At 44.1% G+C, this 21,744-nt stretch overlaps 1 protein-coding gene and 1 long non-coding RNA gene across 4 annotated transcripts in view; both read left to right on the top strand.

The window, feature by feature from the left end:
• Positions 1 to 21,744, top strand: part of LOC309615376 — a 515,886-nt gene that overhangs the window by 140,942 nt on the left and 353,200 nt on the right. The window lies entirely within an intron of this gene.
• The window catches only part of CRH (corticotropin releasing hormone), a 435,535-nt gene that overhangs the window by 108,507 nt on the left and 305,284 nt on the right, over positions 1 to 21,744 (top strand). Inside the window, exon 5 of one of the 3 annotated variants that reach the window (XM_082364867.1) lies at positions 5,092 to 5,197. The exons of 1 other annotated variant lie outside the window; for it this stretch is intronic. The gene's annotated coding sequence lies outside the window, so the exon portion shown is untranslated. Of the gene's footprint in view, positions 1 to 4,509; positions 5,198 to 21,744 lie in introns of those variants that run through there. One more of the 3 variants, XM_082364868.1, reaches the window with a different exon arrangement.

A 21,744-nucleotide genomic window follows, 5' to 3' on the forward strand; every position in this document is an offset into this window, starting at 1 on the left:
TTCATGGTTTGGAAGACTCAGCATAGTAAAGATGTCAGTTCTCTCAATGAAATATTTAATGCCATTCCTATTAAAATTCTAGCAAAATTTTTATAGATACAATTATCCTAAAATTTATATGGAAAGGCAAGGGAACTATTTTGAAGGAGAGGAATAAAGTGGGAGGAATCATTACCCAGTATCAAGACTAATTATAAAACAATAGTAATCAAGATTGTTTGGTATTCATGGAGAGTTAGACACATAGATCAATGGAATAGAATAGAGAACTCAATAAGAGATCTATACAAATACTTGCAACTGATTTTGACTCAAGTACAAAAGCAATTCAATACAGGAAGGATAGGCTTTATAAAAAATGGTCCTGGAGCAATTGGACATCCAGAAACAACAAAATAAATCTTGCCTAAACCTCATAACTTATACAAAATTTAACTCAAAATTGATCATGGACTTAAATGTAAAATGCAAAATTATAAACCTCTTAGGAAAAACATAGGAGAAAACTCAATTTGGGATCTAGGACTAGGCAAAGAGTTCTTAAGGGGGACACCAAAGGCACAATTCATAAAAGGAAACTTGATAAATCAGACGATAAAAATTTTAAACTTTTGCTTTGTGGAAGACCTTGTTAAGAGGATAAAAGAAAAGCTACAGATTAGGAGAACATACTTGCAAACCACATATCTGACAAAGAACTAGTACATAGAATATATTAAGAACTCTCAAAACTCAACAGTAAAGGAACAAATAATCCAATTATTTAGTCAAAAGACATAAAGAGATATTTTAAAACCAAAGAGGATGTACGTATGCAAATGAACACATGAAAAGATGTTCAACATCATTACCCATTATGGAAATGCAAATTAAAAGCAGAATGAGATATCATAACACACCTTTAAGAATGGCTGAAAAAATACATATGATAATACCAAATGCTGATGAGGATGCAAGAAACTGGATCACTGATACATTGCTGATAAGAATGGAAAATGGCACAGCCTCTCTGGAAAACAGTTTGGCAGTTTCTGTCTATGCAATTATTAAGTTATTTTTTATAACATCAATAGCTAGTGCCTATAAGAGCTTCCACAGCTGACTCATCTTTCTTTTGATTGACTTGTTCTTTTTAAAAATAGCAGTTACTTTCAATGAAGCTATGGTCAAATCCACAAGCCTGGGAGCCATCTTGTCTCCGATGCATTTGGGTATCTTGTACTCTTGTGCATTGATTTTAAGCCATGCTATTGCCCATGATTTCTAAGTTCTCGGATGAACATCATTACAACTTTGAAATTTTGACAACTTTAAAAAATAGCTGTCACTGTTACTGTTTTTCTCCAGGACATTGACTTTGAACCCATTTAGGACTCCTATTGAGGTTTCCCATGACTTTCCCTGAGTAATATTGGGAAAAAGCCAGAGTTGATTCTCAGTTTCTCACCTCTGCATCCTGTGCTCCAGCTGTGAAGCCAAAGGGAATGCATTGTTGGGCAAGAATGCACCTGTAATGTGAAGTATTTCTGGAAACCCCACTGTGTTCTCAGCCTCACACCCAGTGAAGAGAACTTGCTCCATGTGATTAGACAAGTGGAGTGTGGCACAGAGAGAACTAAAGTTCCTCTGGGTGTATTAGAGTGTCTGGGTCCAGAGGGTCCTTCAGGTTTTGCCTGGTCGGCAGACTCCAAATCCAGTAGTGGTTCCTGGGGTTTCTTTGTCCATTGAAGTGACTACGGAGTGACTTCTTCATGGAACCCATAGTGTCACCTTCATGGGGCAAACTTCCTTGGGATTTAACCAGATGTTGATCCAAACCAAGCCTATAGCATCCAAAGCCCAAAATGAGGCTGCCCTGCCCATTAACAGTGCATTTCTAGCAGGAGGATAGTGGTTTTGAGGCAAGGGAAGATATTTAGTATGTGCTCGCTGCCTGACTGCTTTTAAGCCGTGGCGGTCTGGGCTCTTGCTAATTTGTCTGACTGTCCTCATGTTTTAAGCCAGAGGAGTGAGAAGTAGTATGTGCTGGGTTGGAAAGGTCAGCCTTGCCAGAATGAGGTTCTATCCTTGTTAACATCTTGGTTTCCTTAATCTCTGCTGTTTCTCTTTCTCTGCAATTTTTGTTCACTGGATCTTTGGTTCAGTAATTCTTTTGTTTACTGACATTTGGAAGGTAGAAACAGAAGAAAAGATTTTAAACTTTGAATTCCCACTGTTTGGGGTCCAGCACATGATTTTTTTCCCCCTTCAGATTGGAAGTATTTGGATAAGACTAAATTTTGATTTTTTCTTTAGTAGATTATCCTTGATATTTTATTTTATCATTATTCAAATCCGCTATAAGTTTGTATGTATCAAGATTGTTTTATATTACAGGATTCTTCAGGCACAAGTGGAGCTTATGTAGCCAATTGTATTCAGCGTTCACAATGCACACGTAGACAGTCCATCATTTTTGATGATAAAAGCTCCTTAGGATGTGGACTGGCATAGCTGTTCATAACAGAAAGTTTAAATTGGTGGAAAATAAACTTCGTTTCTGAGGCAATAAAACATCAATGACAAAATCACTAGCAATGCCACAATCCCTTGTAGGATTTTATATTTGAACAATAATGAAAAGAAAAACAGAAATGAGAACTTGCCCCTCCCGAGAGCTTACTTTTTTTCTCTCTACATTCCCTGGCCGGAAGCCTCAATTTTTCAATGGTGAGTTTTTAGAAGAGCGTCGTTTTGCATTTCCTGGACAATCTATCACACAGTGACTCACAGAGCTGGGGTGTGCAGGGCGGGCACATCGGGTTGCTCTGACTGAGAACAAGATGACATGATGTCATAGTCAGCTCCGTGTAATGCGTCATCCACACAAGATCACCAAGCAGCTCTTGCCTTGATTCTGAACCTCAGAAGATACTGCAAAATGCTGGAGGGAAAAATCTGTCTTATGGGATTGTCTGCCGCAGGCATAAAATAAAAATCAATTTGATCCTTTGGAGGTACCTCTACTCCCAAAGGATCCCAATGTACTCAGCTCCTGCCCCAGGAGTATTAGTCACACATCTCTGAAACATCTCCTCTGTGCTAGAAAAGGCAGTTCCCTCGGAGGCAGCCCTCTCTGCAACAGGTTTTATTTTGAGTGGGATATTAAATAGTACTTCTAATTAAAATGACAGGGGAAATTGTAGGGAGGCAAAATGTAATTTCCCATGTTGGAATCTGACCAAGACATAGTGGTTAATAATCCTTTTTTAAAGGACTATATGACTTAAGGGGAAAAGAACCCTCTTCATTGCAGAAGACACAGTGTGAGTTCACAGGGACTTGGATAGGATGAAAGGGTCAGAGGAAACAGGTCAGAACAGCTGGAGGAAGGGTGGACAGTACCCAATAACTAGGAGATCAAATCAACCAGTAGGTTTAAGTGGATGAGAAAGCTATCAGGTCATCATCTGTATGAAAATACGTGTCTGGTGTTTTAGGAATGTTGTTAGAATTGAACTGGCCATCAAATGACAAGGTACAATTTCCCCCTGAAACTCTTGAGTGTCCAACATCTTGAAGAGGGAGAATGCTTGAGAGACCACCTGCTCCGTCTTCTGCATTCAGGTTGAATTGTTTAAAAGCATCTCAGAAAGTTGAGAAGCTACCCTACTTAAAAAAAAAATTCCGGGGGAGGAATATCAGAGAACCAAAGGTAACATATCTAAGTTAGAAACCTCAAGTTTCAACTAAAAGGGGGCTCTTCTTGTTCTTCCTGTAGAGGAAATGAAAAGTACCTCTTCACTGTGTGAAAGCCATTCCCGCACTTGAAAGACAGTGTTACACAGCTCTTTTTGCTAAACTCAATAATCCTATTTCCTTAAAACTTTTTCTAAGTTTTATTTCCCAATTCTGATTCTCTGACGGTTAGAGGGTCTGCTACTAAATGGGAGAGCCCTCGAAACCTGCCAGAACTTCACTTATTTAAAGCATTTTAACTATTATTATTTTATATTCACTCTGAAGAATCTACAGAGCCCTTCACTGAGGAGATGGCAGAGAGCTGACGGGCTGACAGGAAAGGAGAGAGCCACTGAAATCTTTGAACTGTCTGTATAGCCCACGAACTGGTGACACGTTGTAAACTAATGATGGAAGCCAATGATGTTGTAAAGCAACTTTGATTGAATTGAGCTTCCAGGTGGCGCCTGGCAGAAGGGCCTCAGAGCAAGGCATCACGGGAGACTCGTGGGTGCCGTGATTGTCTAGTCGTCGGCTGGGAGGTTTCAAGGCGCTGCTCCTGTTTTCCTTCCAGCCCTGGCACCAAATGGCTGACCCACAGGTACACTTCCTGGGAGTGGTCAGGGCCCAGTGCCTTCATTCCGCTGACTTGGGTGTACAAGGGTGGTGTTCCAGAGGCCGTTTCCTCCTTTGCAGCCCATCCGTGATCCACGTAAGTTGCACTAGGTGGATGGTGCTGTTTGGCTTCAGCTTCTTTCTCTTATGTGTGTGAACCACTGTGTTAAAGGTAACAGCACATGTGAATTTGGCTAAACTAATTAAAACAGTAAAGTTATTTGTCTAAATAACATAGAGTCATAGCAAATTAAAAGCCAAATACCACAATATGATAAAATGTAATTTTCAGTAACCTCGAACTCACTTCAGTTTCTTCTTAGGCTAACCCTGATTCTAAGAAAATATTTTAAAAGCGTTCATTCAACAAATACGCTTTGAGACACCCTTTAATACCAACTACTGTGCTAGGCATCGGATTTGCAATAATAAATAAGACAAAGTTGATTCCTTTCCACAGAGAGATGATAGTCTGCAGGAATACAGTCTTCTAATGGATTAAAAACCTCTCCTGGAATTGCAGTTCTTTCAGGATATAGAAGGTGTCTGGTGTCTGGCTCAAGTTCCTGAGAGTTTCAGAGCAGGAAATGTCAAAATTAAAAATGCACCAGGTGAAGACAGGCTTTCAATGTACTGCTTCTAGTTCTCAGAAGAAAAGTGTCGTTTGATCCTTTGTTTCCCTGTGGTAAAGCAGAAGGGAGAAAGGAGAAATGCGGGGTCATGTCCACAGCCTAAGTCCCATGATTTTTTTCCCAGAGGGATTCCAGGAGCTTCTCAGTCGCTTCAGCTTTCTCTCATCTTCCATCAGATGAACAGCTTCTAACCTGCTTCAGTTTCCCCTCATCTTCCTTCAGATGCACAGGTTAGTTTCATATACTAATTCTCTTACCTACGTCTTCTGATTCCCTGTGATTTTTATAGGGCGGCGTCTGAGACAGTTTACTTATATTTTCAAATAAGTATTTATAATCAAATAGGTTCATTAAAAATTGTACACATTCATTAAATTTGGAAAACATAGGTACGTAGAAAGAAAAAGTCTATAATCCCACCACCTAAACATATTCACCATTTATATTTTGGTGAACTGTCTCCCAGGCTATATTTTTTCTTTGTATAACTGCTATTTGAAAATGTGAAATCATAACATATGCACACTTTGTTCCCTTAGACTTTTGACTTAGCATTATATCCTAAGCATTTTCCATAGTATAACATTCCTTCAGAATCCTTGTTTAATTATGTCCTGATATTCCACAGAGTGGAGTCATCTTATTTTATTTAACTATGTTGTCTCCTACATAGACTTCTAGTTTTTCACAGTTATAAACAATGCTAAGATGAATTGCTGTGCAGATTATTTTCATCTAAAACTGGGAAGATACCAGTTTATATCAAAATTAACTCATCAGAATCTCTTGCGAAAGACATTGGGCTTTGAAACAGAACTCTAAACTTTCGAAACACCCACGGTAAGCCCCTCTCTGGTCCCCCACTCTCCTGTGTGAGGAGGGGAGTCTTGCTGCTCCTGTTGGTTTCCCCTTTCTCCTGTCAATCATGTCATTTCCCCCATCCAGCCTTGCTTGAATGGAGCCTTCATCAGTCAGGTTTACGAATGACTAGAGCGTCTTTCTGGAAATGGTTCAATCGGCCCTTGCGTTGCTGCGTCTAAGTAAAGCACAGACTTTGGCAACTGTCTGATAAATTTGCCTCGAGCTTTCTAGAAACAATTTAGGTCTGAATGATGTAGTTTGGTTGGAGTCAGGGATGTTGCACCTTGCCGATAACTGGGTGTGTTTTTCAGGGGAAGGGGCCAGGCCCTCTCCTTAGCAGACGTATGGAGGAGTGGAGTGGGCCGACTGTCAGAAGAGTGGGCGTGGAAGCTCCAGAGATGTGGCTTGGAAGTGGGGTCACAGAGTCCAGGAGAAGACCAGTGAGGGATGGCCAGTAACGGCTCATGTGAAGTCAGCTCGCGGCGTGGCCACCAGTGATGGATTTAGACATGCCCCTGTGCTTGGTCGAATGTCTGCATGAGCATGTGAATTGGAAAGGCAGTCTCATGCAGCGTATTATTTCTATTTTGGTTGGTATTTCCTAAGATGGACAGTTGGAACATTAAGAATTTTGCGGGCCAATTACATGCTTTTGAGCTCTATAATGCCACATGCTTCATATGATATATGACATGGAAAGTAAGATATATGTGATTGCTTTAGATAATTTTGCCATTTGATTACGATATTGTAAGTGTTGAGCTTGAGAGTTTAGGCAACACCCAAGACCATTGAGCAAGAGGACATGAAACGTCCCTGCCATGCCACCTGCCTGCGAGCATCCAGGGCTGCTTTGTACCGCGGCGCCACACGCAGGGGCTGCTCCAGGTCGGGGAGGCAAAGAACAGTGTGTGCGCATGTGTGTGTGTGTGTGTGTGGTGGCGTGTGCTACTCTGGGATGAACACCCAGCGGCGGGCCCTCCTGACAAATTCCTAGAACGAGTCATTGCTACTGCTCTATGGGCCCAACATGCCGATGGGTGTGACTCTGCAGACCTGTGCACACCTGTCACTGGAGCTGCCCTGGAGGTATCTGGATTTGGTCAAGGGTGAGGGAGTATTGCTTGGCCCTCTGTAAACCATGATATTACCAGTCAGGGCCTCCTAGGGGAAATGTCTTCTTTTGCCATCTGCATGATTCCTCTCACCCAGGAAGCAGTGGGCAGTGTGCAGTGAGCAGCAATTGGGCACCAGAGTAGCTGATTCTCAAATGCCAGCCCATTTCAACTCTCTGACTTTTGGGGGATGGTGCTAGGGCCCTGGGAAGGGATGTGGAATTACACCGTGCCAGCCAGGCTGGGCTCCCCCCGGCAGCCTCTGCTGCAGGCAGGGGGGTCACACCACTCACTTGCTCTCTGATCCTGTGGGAAGAAGCTCTCCCAGTCCTAATCGTTTTCCACATGCACAGCTGTCATGCCTCAGAGGGACCAAGAAATAAAAGGGGTTTGAAGAGAGGTGCAGGCAGCTACACGTGTGTATAATTGAAATTTTTTTTGCAGTACTTCTCCCCATAAGGGTTTAATTGCTCACAGATAATTAAACCATAGAGAGGTCTCGAGAGCCTTACAAGAGGAGACTAGATAACCCCCAGCAGCACACCCACTGCATTCCCGAGGCGTCTTCCCATCCTGGCTCTGTACAGTGGGGTAAATGGACGACGTTGTTCTGGGCTGGTGCTGAAGGAATGTAAAGAATCTGGGGTATTATTCACGGTGCCAAGTAAGTTCTTGTCTTAGAGAAGTGCCCAAAGCTGTAATGTCCACTCAGTTCAATTTTAGTGGGGAACTGAGGCACTCTACCAGGTCAAAGGGAGAAGAGCCTTTTCTCCAAGCTGACTTTTCTAGTTTAGCTGCTTACATGAGCCAAACACACCAGGATTGACTCAACTCCCCTCTTTATTTAGCATATCTAAACCATATAGTTACGCTCGACCTGACATTTTAGTTCTCACCAGGCCATTCCCAAATTTACCCTGAAATGCATTCTGTGAAACCCTGAGGAGAAATTTTTTGTTTGTTTGGTTGGTTTTTTACATCTTTATTGGAGTATAATTGCTTTACAATGTTGTGTTAGTTACTGCTGTATAAAAAAGTGAATCAGCTATACATACACATATATCCCCATATCCCCTCCCTCTTGCGTCTCCCTCCCACCCCTCCTATCCCACCCCTCTAGGTGGTCACAAAGCACCGAGCTGATCTCCCTGTGCTATGCAGCTGCTTCCCACTAGCTATCTATTTTACGTTTGGTAGTGTATATTGGTCCATGCTACTCTCTCACCTTGTCCCAGCTTCCCCTCCCCACCATGTCCTCAAGTCCATTCTCTACATCTGTGTCTTTATTCCTGTCCTGCCCTTGGGTTCATCAGAACCATTTTTTTTTTTTTTAGATTCCATATATACGTATTAGGATATGGTATTTGTTTTTCTCTTTCTGACTTACTTCACTCTGTATGACAGACTGTAGGTCCATTCACCTCACTACAAATAACTCAATTTTGTTTTTTTTTATGGCTGAGTAATAGTCCATTGTATATATGTGCCACATCTTCTTTATCCATTCATCTGTCAGTGGACACTTAGGTTGCTTCCATGTCCTGGCTATTGTAAATAGTGCTGCAATGAACATTGTGGTACATGACTCTTTTTGAATTATGGTTTTCTCAGGGTATATGCCCAGTAGTGGGATTGCTGGGTCATATGGTAGTTCTATTTTTAGTTTTTTAAGGAACCTCCATACTATTCTCCATAGTGGCTGTGTCAGTTTACATTCCCACCAACAGTGCAAGAGAGTTCCCTTTTCTCCACACCCTCTCCAGCATTTATTGTTTGTAGATTTTTTTGATGATGGCCATTCTGACTGGTGTGAGGTGATATCTCATTGTGGTTTTGATTTGCATTTCTCTAATGACTAGTGATGTTGAGCATCCTTTCATGTGTTTGTTGGCAATCTGTATATCTTCTTTGGAGAAATGTCTGTTTAGGTCTTCTGCCCATTTTTGGATTGGGTTGTTTGTGTTTTTTGATATTGAACTGCATGAGCTGCTTGTATATTATGGAGATTAATCCTTTGTCAGTTGCTTCGTTTGCAAATATTTTCTCCCATTCTGAGGGCTGTCTTTTTGTCTCGTTTGTAGTTTCCTTTGCTGTGCAAAAGCTTTTAAGTTTCATTAGGTCCCATTTGTTTATTTTTGTTTTTATTTCCATTTCTCTAGGAGGTGTGTCAAAAAGGAACTTGCTGTGATTTATGCCATAGAGTGTTCTGCCTATGTTTTCCTCTAAGAGTTTTATAGTGTCTGGCTTTATATTTAGGTCTTTAATCCATTTTGAGTTTATTTTTGTGTATGGTGTTAGGAAGTGTTCTAATTTCATCTTTTACATGTAGCTGTCCAGTTTTCCCAGCACCACTTATTGAAGAGGCTGTCTTTTCTCCACTGTATATTCTTGCTACCTTTTTCAAAGACAAGGTGACCATATGTGCGTGGGTTTATCTCTGGGCTTTCTAGCCTGTTCCATTGATCTATATTTCTGTTTTTGTGCCAGTACCATACTGTCTTGATTACTGTAGCTTTGTAGTAGACTCTGAAGTCAGGGAGCCTCATTCCTCCAGCTCCATTTTTCTTTCTCAAGATTGCTTTGGCTATTCAGGGTCTTTTGTGTTTCCATACAAATTGTAAAATTTGTTCTAGTTCTGTGAAAAATGCCCTTGGTAGTTTGATAGGGATTGCATTGAACCTGTAGATTGCTTTGGGTAGTATAGTCATTTTCACAATGTTGATTCTTTGTGTCCAAGAACATGGTATATCTCTCCATCTGTTTGTATCATCTTTGATTTCTTTCATCAGTGTCTTATAGTTTTCTGCATACAGGTCTTCTGTCTCAAGGAGAAATTATTGATGGATGGAGTCAGACTATGGGCTGATGAGGGCCCACGTTAGGATGGGAGAACTTGCCTTGAGGAATGGGGTGAAAATGGGTGATGGCTGTGATGTCACAAATCTCACAGAGGAGTAGTTGTTGTTGGTTTTTTACTTGTGCTTTTTGGGTTTATAAGGGAGGAGGAGTGATGTCTAGAAGCAGCAGTAGGGAGCAGGAAGAATACCCATGTGTCTTCCTGGTGTGTGAGAAACGAGTGAATGAGCAACCTCCTCTGAGAGGCCTTAAGGGAAGGTGATATCAACTTACTCAGTGCATACGTGTTTTGCACATACGGTGCCATCATGATCTGGGGAGAGAGGCCTGATGCTGTACTGAGATCAGCTCCCTTCTGAGCCAGCTTTCAACCAAGTCAAGGAGGGTCAGTCAGGTAAAGGCAGAGCTCTGTGGGGTTTGAGGGTGTCCAATCATCCACTTACAATGGACAGGGGTCCAGGGTTGGAGGGGAGAGGGTTGGAGGGAGGGAGCAGAGAGGGTCTAAGTGAGAGACCCAGGAAGGCCCTCTCTTGTCTCTGTTTCTTCTGCAGCTGCTTCCTGCTCCTTTTCTCTACACTGGCTTTCTCTACTGCTCGGTCCACTTGGCAGAAAATGGCTGTATTCAAGGCCCCTGGGTCTTTATATCTCCTCTGTTTCAGGGGCCAGCCCAGACTGAAACTGGATGCTTTTAGCCCTGACTCCAAAGTTCCAACTCTGGCCCAACTTAGGCCACCCATAGCTGGGAGGGTGGGTCACAGAGTACAGATATGCCTGGCATGCCTAGCTTGGCACGGGGGCTTGTTGAGAACTGGGTGAACAGCCTACAGGGTGTCTTCCCCAGGGCACTTTTCAGGGGTCTGAGGGTTGGGGAGGATGTTGAGTGTGAGTCCTTCAGTCTGGAGTTTGTATGGGGGCAGATGCTGCCGTTGGTCTCCCTGGTACGTTGCTGCTACTCCCTGAAGTCTCCTTCAGACAACTCCAAAGGCAGAAAAGTGCCAAAATATCCTCAGCCTAATTGGGTTAACCTTAATAATAAACAGCTTTACAGCCCTGCTCTAGTATTGAAAGGAATCTACGTTGGTTTTCCTCCTCCTGAGCAGGTCAACACTAATTGGCAGCATGTTTGTATTCATAAAGAAAATGCAGTATATCTTTGATCCAGATGAAAAATAAATTTACACCTAAAATGACAAAGTAGCATTTTATTAATTTCCCTCCAGCAACTAAGCTTCATAGCTGCACAGTTCTCTTCTTACAGCAAAAGGAGTCCCCTTTGCCTTTAGACACGCTCTTTGGTCCTCCAAAGGCAACGTCAGAGCTAGTACAGCTGCTGGTGTCCCTGACTTACTGGACCTGCATCACTCTCCTCATTTCCTGGTGCTGACAGCTAGATCAGCCCTGTTATTGATGATGGCAGGTGTGGCCTTTGGTGTCTGATGAATGGAGCCTGGGCCGAGGTTTATGGATTATATTTTTAATGGGATACAGTCAAAACTCAAAGAACCCTTGGGTCCTTGGCGTGACACTCCCTGCTTGGACAGACCCTGTCAACAAGAGGGGTCTATTTTTAGAGAAGATGGAAAAGGGCTCCCAGGGGCAGAGGGAATAAATCAAGCTTAATACCCTGTATTTATTTACTCATTCATTTATAAGTTCAGGTTTTCAACATGGTGTCATCCTCTTGATGCACAGTAATGATCCACTGAACCCTACCCTCAGGGAGCTTTCCATCGAGTAACGAGCAATTTCCATTGGCACAAGTACTTCGATGGGGAGTAGAGGCATTAGGAGAGAATTTAGGAAACGTACTGACCTGCACCTCTGGGGAGGTGAGACGTCTCCAGGAGGAGGTGGTGAGTAAGCAGTGATGTGAAGATGAGCAGGTGTCGGGGTATTGTTCTAGGCACAGGGCACAGCTTCTTTGAGGACGGGAGAGCAGGGTGTCTAAGAGGATCTCTGGAAGCCAGGAGCACAGGAGTGCAGGTGGCCTGGGGCTGGAGCAGGAGCCATGCTGTGCTGGCCAAGATGCCTGGACTTCCTCCCAAGGGGAATGGGAGCTGCTGGAAGGCTTTAAGCAGTGGAGGGGGATGAAGGCTCCTCTCCTGCCTTAGCACCTCCAGCTCCTCCTGCAGGGTCAACAATGCTTTAGTTAAATATCACAAGTCCACCTTTGTAAATATTCCCAGAACAACACTCATTTTAATGATACTCAATTAGAAGTGAATTAAAATGAAGAAAATTCACACATTTGGTCTAGTCTCCAGGGTCAGCCAAGGTCCTTTCTCAGCTTCCTCTCTTCCTTTACTCAGTTCCTGCAAACGCTTGTGACTCAAGCCCCTTGTTAAATATCACAAGTCCACCTTTGTAAATGTTCCCAGAAGAATACTCATTTTATCCATGTGGAGGAATTAGAAGTGAATTAAAAGGAAGAAAATTCATGTGTTTGGTCCTGTCTCCAGGATCAGCCAAGGTCCTTTCTCAGCTTCGTCTCTTCCTTTACTCAGTTCCTGCAAACGCTTGTGACTCAAGCCCTGGACTCCTGTCCAGCAGGGCCTCTGGCCTTGGCACAGTGAATGGCCTCTGTAGGAGCCCATGACATGTGTTTGTCTCTGCTCGCCTGATGGAAGCTGAGTTACTTGCCCTGTGAGGCATGCAGGAACCTGTATCATTTCTGCACAGTCTGTAGAAAGTGTGGGGACAGGAATCGAAGGCACAGCTGTTACAGTGAGGCTGCGCGAGGATGCCCCTGGGACCCAGTCGGCTGGAGTTTTACTGGGGTTCAGGGAGGTTATTTTCATCTCTTTGGTGCTGCTTCATTCTGTGCTTCCATTCAGGTTGCCTTCTTGCCTCGTCCCACTGTTTGTGTCAACTGGAGGGCAGCAGGGGGTGGGGGAGACAATTGAGGAAGATTCCAGTTATGTCAGTAAGATATGACATAAGTGTATGTGCTCTATGCTGGAAGTGCAAGAGGACAAAGTTAAGTTCCATTCAATTCAAAGTTTTATTTCTGGATTTCCCTGGTGGTTCAGTGGTTAAGAATCCGCCTGCCAATGCAGGGGACACGAGGTTGATCCCTTGTCCGGGAAGATCCCACATGCTGCGGAGCAACTAAGCCCGTGTGCCACAACTACTGAGCCTGAGCTCTAGGGCCCATGTGCCGCAACTACTGAGCCTGCGTGCCACACCTACTGAAACCCGCGCATCTAGAGCCCATGCTCCACAACAAGAGAAGCCACTGCAATGAGAAGCCCACGCACCACAATGAACAGTAGCCCCTGCTCGTGGCAACTAGAGAAAGCCCATACACCTCAGCGAAGACACAATGCAGCCAAAAATAAATAATTAATTTTTAAAAAAGATATACAATGTGATGATTTGATGATTACCGCAATGAGATTGATTAACATATCCATCACCTCACCTAATTACAATATGCTTATGTGAGGTGAGAACACTTAAGATCTTCTCTTAGCAACTTTCAAGTATGTAATACAGTGTTATTAACTATAGTCACCATACTATATATTAGATATCTAGAGCTTATTCATCTTATAACTGGAAGTTTATACCCTTGGATCAACATCTCCTCAATTCCCCCACATCCTAGCCCCTGGCAATGCCTATTCTAATCTCTGTTTCTGTGAGTTTGGCTTTTTTTTAGATCCCACATATAAGTGATATTGTACAGTATTTGTCTTTCTTTGACTTATTTCACTTAGCATAATGCCTTCAAAGTCCATCCATTTTGTCACAAATGGCAGGATTTCCTTCTTTTTCATGGCTGAATAATATTCCATTGTGTATGTATGTGTGTATGTGCATAGATGTGTATATATATATCTTCTTTATACATTCACCTGTTGGTGGACACTTAGGTTGTTTCCATGTCTTGGCTATTTTGAATACCGTTTTGAGTGATGCTGTAGTGAACATGGGAAGGGGGGAGCAGATATCCCTTACAGATAATGATTTTATTTCCTTAGGATATATACCCAGAAGTGGGATTGCTGAGTAATATGGTGGCTCTGTTTTTAATTTTTTGAGGAACCTCCATATTATTTTCTATAGTGGCTGCACCAATTTATGTTCCCACCAACAGTGCACAAAGGTTCCCTTTCTTCCACATCCTCACCAACACTTGTTATCACTTGTCTTTTTGCTAATAACTATTCTAATACATGTGAGTTGATATCTCATTGAGGTTTTGATTTTTATTTCCCAGATGATTAGTGATGTTGAGCGTCTTTTCAAGTACCTGTTGGCCATTTGTATGTCTTCTTTGGAAAAATGTCTATTCAGGTTCTTTGCCCATTTCTTAATCAGATTATTTGGGGTTTTTTTTTTGCTATTGGGTTGTGTGAGTTCCTTATATATTTTGAATATTAACTCCTATGTCATATATGGTTTTCAGATATTTTCTCCCATTCTGTAGGTTGTGTCTTCACTTTGTCAATTGTTTCTTTTGCTGTGCAGAAGCTTTTTAGTTTCATGTAGTCCCACTTGTTTATTTTTGCTTTTGTTGCTTGTGCTTTTGGTATCATATCCAAAATATTGTTGCCACTACTGATGTAAAGGAACTTTTCCCCTGTATTTTCTTCTACGAGTTTTATAGCTTCAGGTCTTTTATTTAAATCTTTAATCCATTTCAAGTGAATTTTTGTGAGTGGTATAAGATAGAGGTCTAGTTTCATTCTTTTGCAAATGTCCAGTTTTCCCAGCACTGTTCATTGAAAAGACTGTCTTTTCCCCAGTGAGTATTCTTGGTTCCCATTTCAAATATCAGTTGACAGTATATGCATGGGTTTATTTCTGGGCTCTTAATTCTGTTCCATTAGTCTACATACATGTTTTTAATGCCAGTCATGTACTGTTTTGATTACTATAGCTTTGTAATATAGTTTGAAATCAGGAAGTGTAATGCCTCCAGCTTTGTTATTCTTACTCAAGATTGCTTTGGCTATTCTGGGTCTTTTGTGTATCCATATGAATTTTAGGATTATTTTTTCTATTTCTGTGAAAGATGCCATTGGCATTATCATAGGGATTGCATTGCATCTCTAGATGGCTTTGGGTAGTATGGACATTTTAACAATATTCTTCTGACCCACTAACATGGGATAGCTTTCTATTTATTTGTGTCTTCTTCAGTTTCTTTCATCAGTGTCATAGCTTTCAGTGAACAGATTTCTAATTCTCCAGGTTACATTTATTCCTACATATTTTGTTGTTTTTGATGCTATTGTAAATGAAATTGTTTATTTCTCTTTTATATATTTCAGTGTTAATATATAGACATGCCACTGATTTTTGTGTGTTAATATTATATCCTGGAGAGTTACTGAATTTGCTTATTAGTTCTAAGAGATTTTTGGTGGAATCTTTGGGTTTCCTATATATAAAATTATATCATCTTCAGACATAGACAACTTTAGTTCTTTTCCTATGTAAATGCCTTTTCTTTCTTTTTTTCTTGCCTAAGTGCTCCAGCTAGGACTGCTCTGAAGGCTTCATGGTATTTAGCAGGTGCTCAATAAATGATCACAATTATTATTAATGAAATGATACATAATAAAAAGCTAGCCATTATTATCAAAATGACCAGTGGTAGAAAGCAAAGGCTATAAGGAATGGGGAAATCATACCCTCAAGAACGTTAAAGAATCTCTGCTGAATGGAAGTGGTGGGATTCTTCCTCAATGGGCACCTTTCCATCTGTGCTGTGTTGTTCCTCTCAACCTGATTGTGTACTTTGCTTTCACCATGAAGGATCTTAGCACATCGGAAGGAAGTGTATAAGGCAAATTGGGATTATGCTGCCACAAACGCACCAGAGCACACTGGGAACAAAAGAGTGAATCCACCGCAACATTCATTGACTGGGCTCCTTTGGGTGAGCAGCTGCACAGAGACGACAGCCCCGTTTCACAGTTCTTTAAGTAGGGGATGAAAAGGTCAACACAGGTGTGCCAGTTACTGAAAGGACAGTTGTGGCCTCACTTCCAAATGAATCTTCAGCTTTATTACCATTGCTGAGGTAGAAGATAGTGGTTTTATTTTAAAACTTGGTTTGAGAAGGCCGGGTGCTACAGACGGTAGCAAAGGGCCTGGCACCAGGCAGTGTTCCTGGCTGCTCCAGTCACAACAGGGGGGTGGAGGGGGGCAGCTCCGAGTGGCCTTTGACATGCAGGAAGCGCGAGCGTGAAGAAGCAGTGACAGCGCCGGCCTTGCGACTTCGCACCCCCTGGAAGAGAAGTGAGGCTGCTGTTGCTCTTCCACCTCAAGGATCTTCATCTAGAAGAACAGGTTCACAGGGCTCAGAGAAAGGCCAGTTAGGAAAACAACCGGAAAAACATCCTTCTGCATTTTGGCAACCATTCATGCGCAGAGCTTGAAAGATGACATTCAGGGCAAAGGTTTGGGGCCCTGAAATTTCACCCCGTTGGGTTGCTGTCTTTGCTGAAGTTTCCAGCTGTTGGGACCAGGCTGGTGTGAGACAAATGGACTAAATCTGCCAGCTCACCTAGTTGTCCTTGATGCTAGAGTCTGGACAGAGGTCACTCAAGCCTGCTGACCATGTGTTCCCTTGTAATCCTGCAGTGAAGGCAGGTAATGGGGCCAGCAGCACAGCTTGCAAAATCCATGACCATCTGCGTTCATTCATCAGCAAACATCTGATGCCCACGATGTTCCCAGCACTGGGCTGAGAAGGATCTGGGGCTATGGAGATGAAACTCTGGATTCTTTCTCTCAGAGTCATGGTCAGGTGGGGGACACAGATGAGTGGACTTGATAATGTGGCGTGACGAGGACTAGGCAGGACACCAGAGAAGCGCAGAGGAAAGGGCACCCAGCCCAACTCAGCCAGGAGGTGACAATCAATTTGTGGCTTTAAGGAGTTGAATGGTTTCCCCCCCGCAAAAGATATGTGGGAGTCTTAACCTCCAGTACCTCAGAATGTGGCCTTATTTGGACTTAGAGTCTTTACAGAGATAAGTTTAAAATGAGGGTTATCAGAGTGGAGTGGGCCTAACCCAGCAAGTGTCCTTATTAAAAGGGGAAGATTTAGACGCAAAGGCAGACACCCACACAAGGATAACGCCATGAGAAGATTGGAATTATGCTGCCACAAGCCAAGGAACTACCAAAAGCCCAGAGAGGGGCCTGGAGTGGGCCCTCTCCAGCACCTCCAGAGGGAACATGACCCTTCAGACACCTTGATTTTGGACTTCTGGGCTCCACAACTGTGAGACCGTAAACTTCCGTTCTGTTACTGCAGGAAGTAGGACACTAATGCAAGGACTCAGGGGTTATACAGGTGGAGAAAGAGGGGAAGGGAGCCCCCAGCGCAGGAGAGTAGGTAGGGACACAGTGTGATGTTTGTTGGTACAATCAGGGCACAAGAACAGGCAGGGCAGGGCTGCGGTGGGAATTCAGAGGGGAGAGGGCTGCCCTGTGTTAGGTCGGGGGGTGGCATTTGGGGACCCCATCTTAGAGATCTGAGCTAGTTTGCCCGTCTGGGCCTAAAAACTCCCAAATCCAAATGCCCATTTTTTTCCTGATCTTATTGATTTATCTGTACTTCATCACTGTAATTATGAGATGTCAGTGAAAAGGAACCCTGGGTTTCAGGTCTGGAGCCCTCACGTGGGGTCTGCCTTTGCCCCACACGGATCATGCTGTTGGCTTCATTTTGTTTAGTGCCCCCCTCCCTGCCTCAGTTTCCCCACCTCAGTCCCAGCCACAGTCACCAACAAATCAGATTGGGGAGGGTTCAAGTGAGACAATACAGGAAAATGCTTTGACCTCTTGGAAGGAAAATACCTCGCAACTGTACATTTTATTATATTATCAGCATTATTGATAAGATCTTCCCTGCGGGAAAGGCCACATTTTTCGACTCTGCTGGGAAGTCATGCTCAGTATTTGATTTCTCTCCATTCAAACCTCACCTTTTCCCAGATTGGTTCTCCTTTAAGTCTCACTTTCAGACCCAGATTGCTTTAGGCCAGTTTTCCATTGGTGGTTTTCTATCGCCTTCTTTTCAAGGGACCCTTGTAGCACTTGATATGCTTCCCCTGAAGACCACACTCACTTTCTCCCGCCTGAGCTGAGGCCTGGCCTCTCTCCCAACAGCTTCTGCTACACTCAGGAAGGATGCACTCATCTTCCCATCTCATAACGAGGTAAATTACATCATACTCAGCTCAAGACCTGTAAGCCAACCATTCCTAGTGAGAGGGCAGAACTGGATTCCTTGTTTGAAGATGCTCAGAAGGAGAAAGGAAAAGGCTTTATTACTATTAATATCAACTAACATTCGCCAGATGCCCAACAGGGCACAAGGTTCTGTACAGCACAGAGAGTGGCACAGCCTTGCCATTATCCAGAAATCTGGGGCCATTGACCGAACCAGAGAAAAAAATCACCATCCAGATTCCGATCATCAGGAAGCCTGAAGATTGGATATCATGACTCCCAAACCTGGCTCTGCATCAGCTCCCCAACCTGGAAGTACAATCTGCAAGGTGGGGTCCAGGAATCTGTATTTTTCAGAAGCTCCCTGGCTCTGGGGAGAGGACGGCCGTAATGCTCCAAGAGGTACCATCACCGACTGTGCTATTAGGGATTGGAGGAATTTGATCTCCCTCACTCTTATTCATTCATTCATTCATTCATTCATTCAACAAGTATATTGTCGAGGGCTGGCTCTGGGCCAGATGCTGTGCCACGTGACCTGGCCGACACACCGCTGAGCAGGAAGGACACAGCCTGCCCTCCCAGGAACCAAGGATTCTCGGCTGGATGAGCGAAGGCCTGCGTTCTGCAGAAGAGAGATCAGAGTCCTCGTGGCCGGGAGCGTGGGGGACTGTGGAAATTGGGGAAGAGCACGCAGCTCCTCCCTTCCGCCTTTCTCGCTTCCTGCCTTTCTGCCACGTGTATTTATGGAGGCGACACTTAAGGATGTGGAGACAGCTTGCCCTGCGTCCACATGTCATACACGGGCAGTAAGATGCTGGGCCAGGTCCTTCCATGACATGGAGCCTCCTAGTGAGGAGAGGGTGACAAGGGGGCCTGGATGTGCAGTGTGAAGTCAGTGTCTGGACACGGTGACAGCTTGATGAGGTAATGGGACAAGGTGCCCTGTCTCACAGAGCTCCCATTCTGGTGGGAAGAGGAAATATAAACAAATAAACAATGAGGACAATATAAGTTCAGATGGTAACACTGCCGTGAAAAGAGAAACTCTGGCAGTGAGATGGACAGTGACCCTTTGTGGGCTTGGGGCGTTGGGGGTGACTCCACCGAGGAGGTGCTTGTGGACTCAGCTGAGACCTGGAAGCCACCTTGCAAAGCTCTCGAGTGAGGGGCATCCCAGGCTGAGAGGACAGTGGGGCGAGCTCAGCCCTTCAGGTCATGGGGAGCTCTGTATGCAGTGAGCAAGGGGAGAGCGTGGGAGGTCAGCTCAAGAGGCAGGCGGGGACCCCGTCCCCTGTAGGGTCCAGTGAGGACTCAGGATTTTATTTTAACTGAGATGGGAAACGATGTGAGGGCTTTAGGCAAGGGAGATACATGATTTAGTTTACGTAGTAAAACTATCCCCCTCCCCTTGTGCAGTTAACATGTCACCAGCACCCACCCAAACCTGAGGTTGGGTTGGTTTCAGACAAAATTTCAGGTTTGGCCTGAAACTGGTGACACTGGACCTTGAAAAGCCAGCGAGATTTGAGGTAGACTCCTCCTCCTCATCACTCTGAAAACACTGCCTAAGTCTCATCCCCTGCCGTTTCCTGGGACAGGGCACTGGGTACAAGACTCCCCTTTTCTGTCCCTCCCTGCCTTGAGGGTTACCTGTGGCTGTCAGGGCATTGATTCTGTCTTCCTGCCCGAGTTGTGCTGTGTCACAAGGTTAGGCTTCTAAGCCCCAGTTTCTTCCCCCACCTGTGTCCAGGACAGCCGCCAGCTCATTCACAACTCTGGGGCTCGGTGAGGCAGTTTGGTGCCGTGTGGCTGTGGAGGTACGGAGCTTTCCTGCGTGACTCACCTGGCCCTCCGCATGGGTCGGGCTGGGATGCTGGGCTTCGCCTGGCCCTCCGCATGGGTCGGGCTGGGATGCAGGGCTTCTGGCAGATGCTACAGCGCTTCTATCGGGGAAAGGAAGGGAAGGGAGCTTTCTTCTCGGTGTTTTCTTGATTTTCCTGGGACATTCAAGCAAACCCCTGAGAAGTAGGCTTGCTGGTTTATTGGTGGTACGCCTACCTTATTCCAAACATGCTTTAAGATCTCTAACAGATATACGTAAGATATAGATTAGAAAGAATTAAGAAAGAAAGAGGCAAAACAAGAGTGGAGACAAAACGGAGTAGAAATGAGGCCAGTTCAAAATGTAGACTGTAATATCTTTACACTTGCTTGTGGGTGGATGACAATTTTGCTTCTCTCACAAACCACATAAAGGACAGCCCTGCCCCTGTGCCATTGGGGCTAACGTCAGTCTCCACGGCTGACAGATTCACGAGGGGCAGAGGTGTGGCAGGTCCCAGCACGTCCCCAGGGACGATGCAGACAGGCAGGCGGGCAGGTGTTCATGGGGCCAGCCTTCCAGAAGGGGCAGGACTGAAGCAGAGAAAAGATCCTGTGCTTTGGGGTGAGATGCATCTCAGTTTTAATCCCACTGCTCTGCTAGCTAATGCTGTGTGATGTCAAGCAAGTTTCTTAACCTTTCTGAACCTCGGTTTGGTTTCTGCATCATAAAATGGGGCCAATAATGCTTTCCTTGTGAGGACTAAATGATCTATGGAAACTCATAGAATGTACTCTGTGAATAAAGCCGTTAGCACTGTCACCGCCAAGATGGGCATGTTGATTGACAATCGGCAAATACTTATTGAAAGCCCACTATGTGACTATCTATGCCGTCTTATTTATACCCACCGTATCCCTGGAAGGAAGGCATTATTACTCATTATTACTCTTATTTTAAGGTAAGGAAATATAGATTCAGAGAAGGCAAGGAGTTTGCCTAGGATACCCAGTGCCCATCTACTTGCCTTTGAGAGGTTAAAAACAGTACTTCAAGAGAACTATAGTAATATTAATTGTAAAAATAATAGGTAACACTTATTGACACCTTTTTGTGTTAGGCACTGTGCTTATACATTTTACATGAGTTATCTGGCTTAATCTTTAAAACAGTTCTCTGGGGTAGGTATTGTCGTTATGCTTGTTTTATCAGTGAAGGCACTGAAGCTTATAGAGTTTCCTTAGCAAGGTGAGAATCCAGAACTCCCAAGACAAGCACAGGAGGGTGTTCATCTATTTGCTCTACAAGTGGTCATCAAAGAGCTGCTGTCTCCCCGACACTGGGCTAGGCCCTGAGGATTCCATGATGCACAGGACAGACAGGGTCACTGCCCCCATGGAGCCTGGAAGACAGACAGTCACATGCAGCAGGGCGCAGCTTGGATCTTGGTCTCTTGTCTCTATTATGGGGTTCCTTCTCCTACACTACACTGAACGGGAGCTCCAGGTTACCTCCCAGCCTGCTCGGTCAGTCTTAGGCCATTCTTATTTTTATAAAAGCCAGATGGAATTTCATCAGAGCAATGGCCTCATTTTCTGGACTGGAGTTGTTGTTTGTTTTAATTTTTTTTTAGCTATAGAACTCTTCCTTTAAACAGAATCTTCTGTACGAGCCCAACTTTGAAACAGAACAAAGCTGGGTACTTTCTGGTTGAAGGTCGGGGGTGGGTATCACCTCTCACCTCCAATGCCACTGGGAGGCCACCTCCCCAGACTGAGGAGAACTTGCTTTGAAACTACTGGTCTAGATCATCGTACTTGAGACTTAGGAGGGGAAAACAGGCATCCAGGCATTTTCACTCAAGGAAAGGTCCAGTTGCGGGAAGATTTTGTTCTTTTGATTCTCTTTCTCCCTCTGGTTTCAC

Source organism: Balaenoptera borealis (assembly GCF_965194805.1).
Source record: "Balaenoptera borealis genome assembly, chromosome: 17".
Taxonomy (NCBI): domain Eukaryota; kingdom Metazoa; phylum Chordata; class Mammalia; order Artiodactyla; family Balaenopteridae; genus Balaenoptera; species Balaenoptera borealis.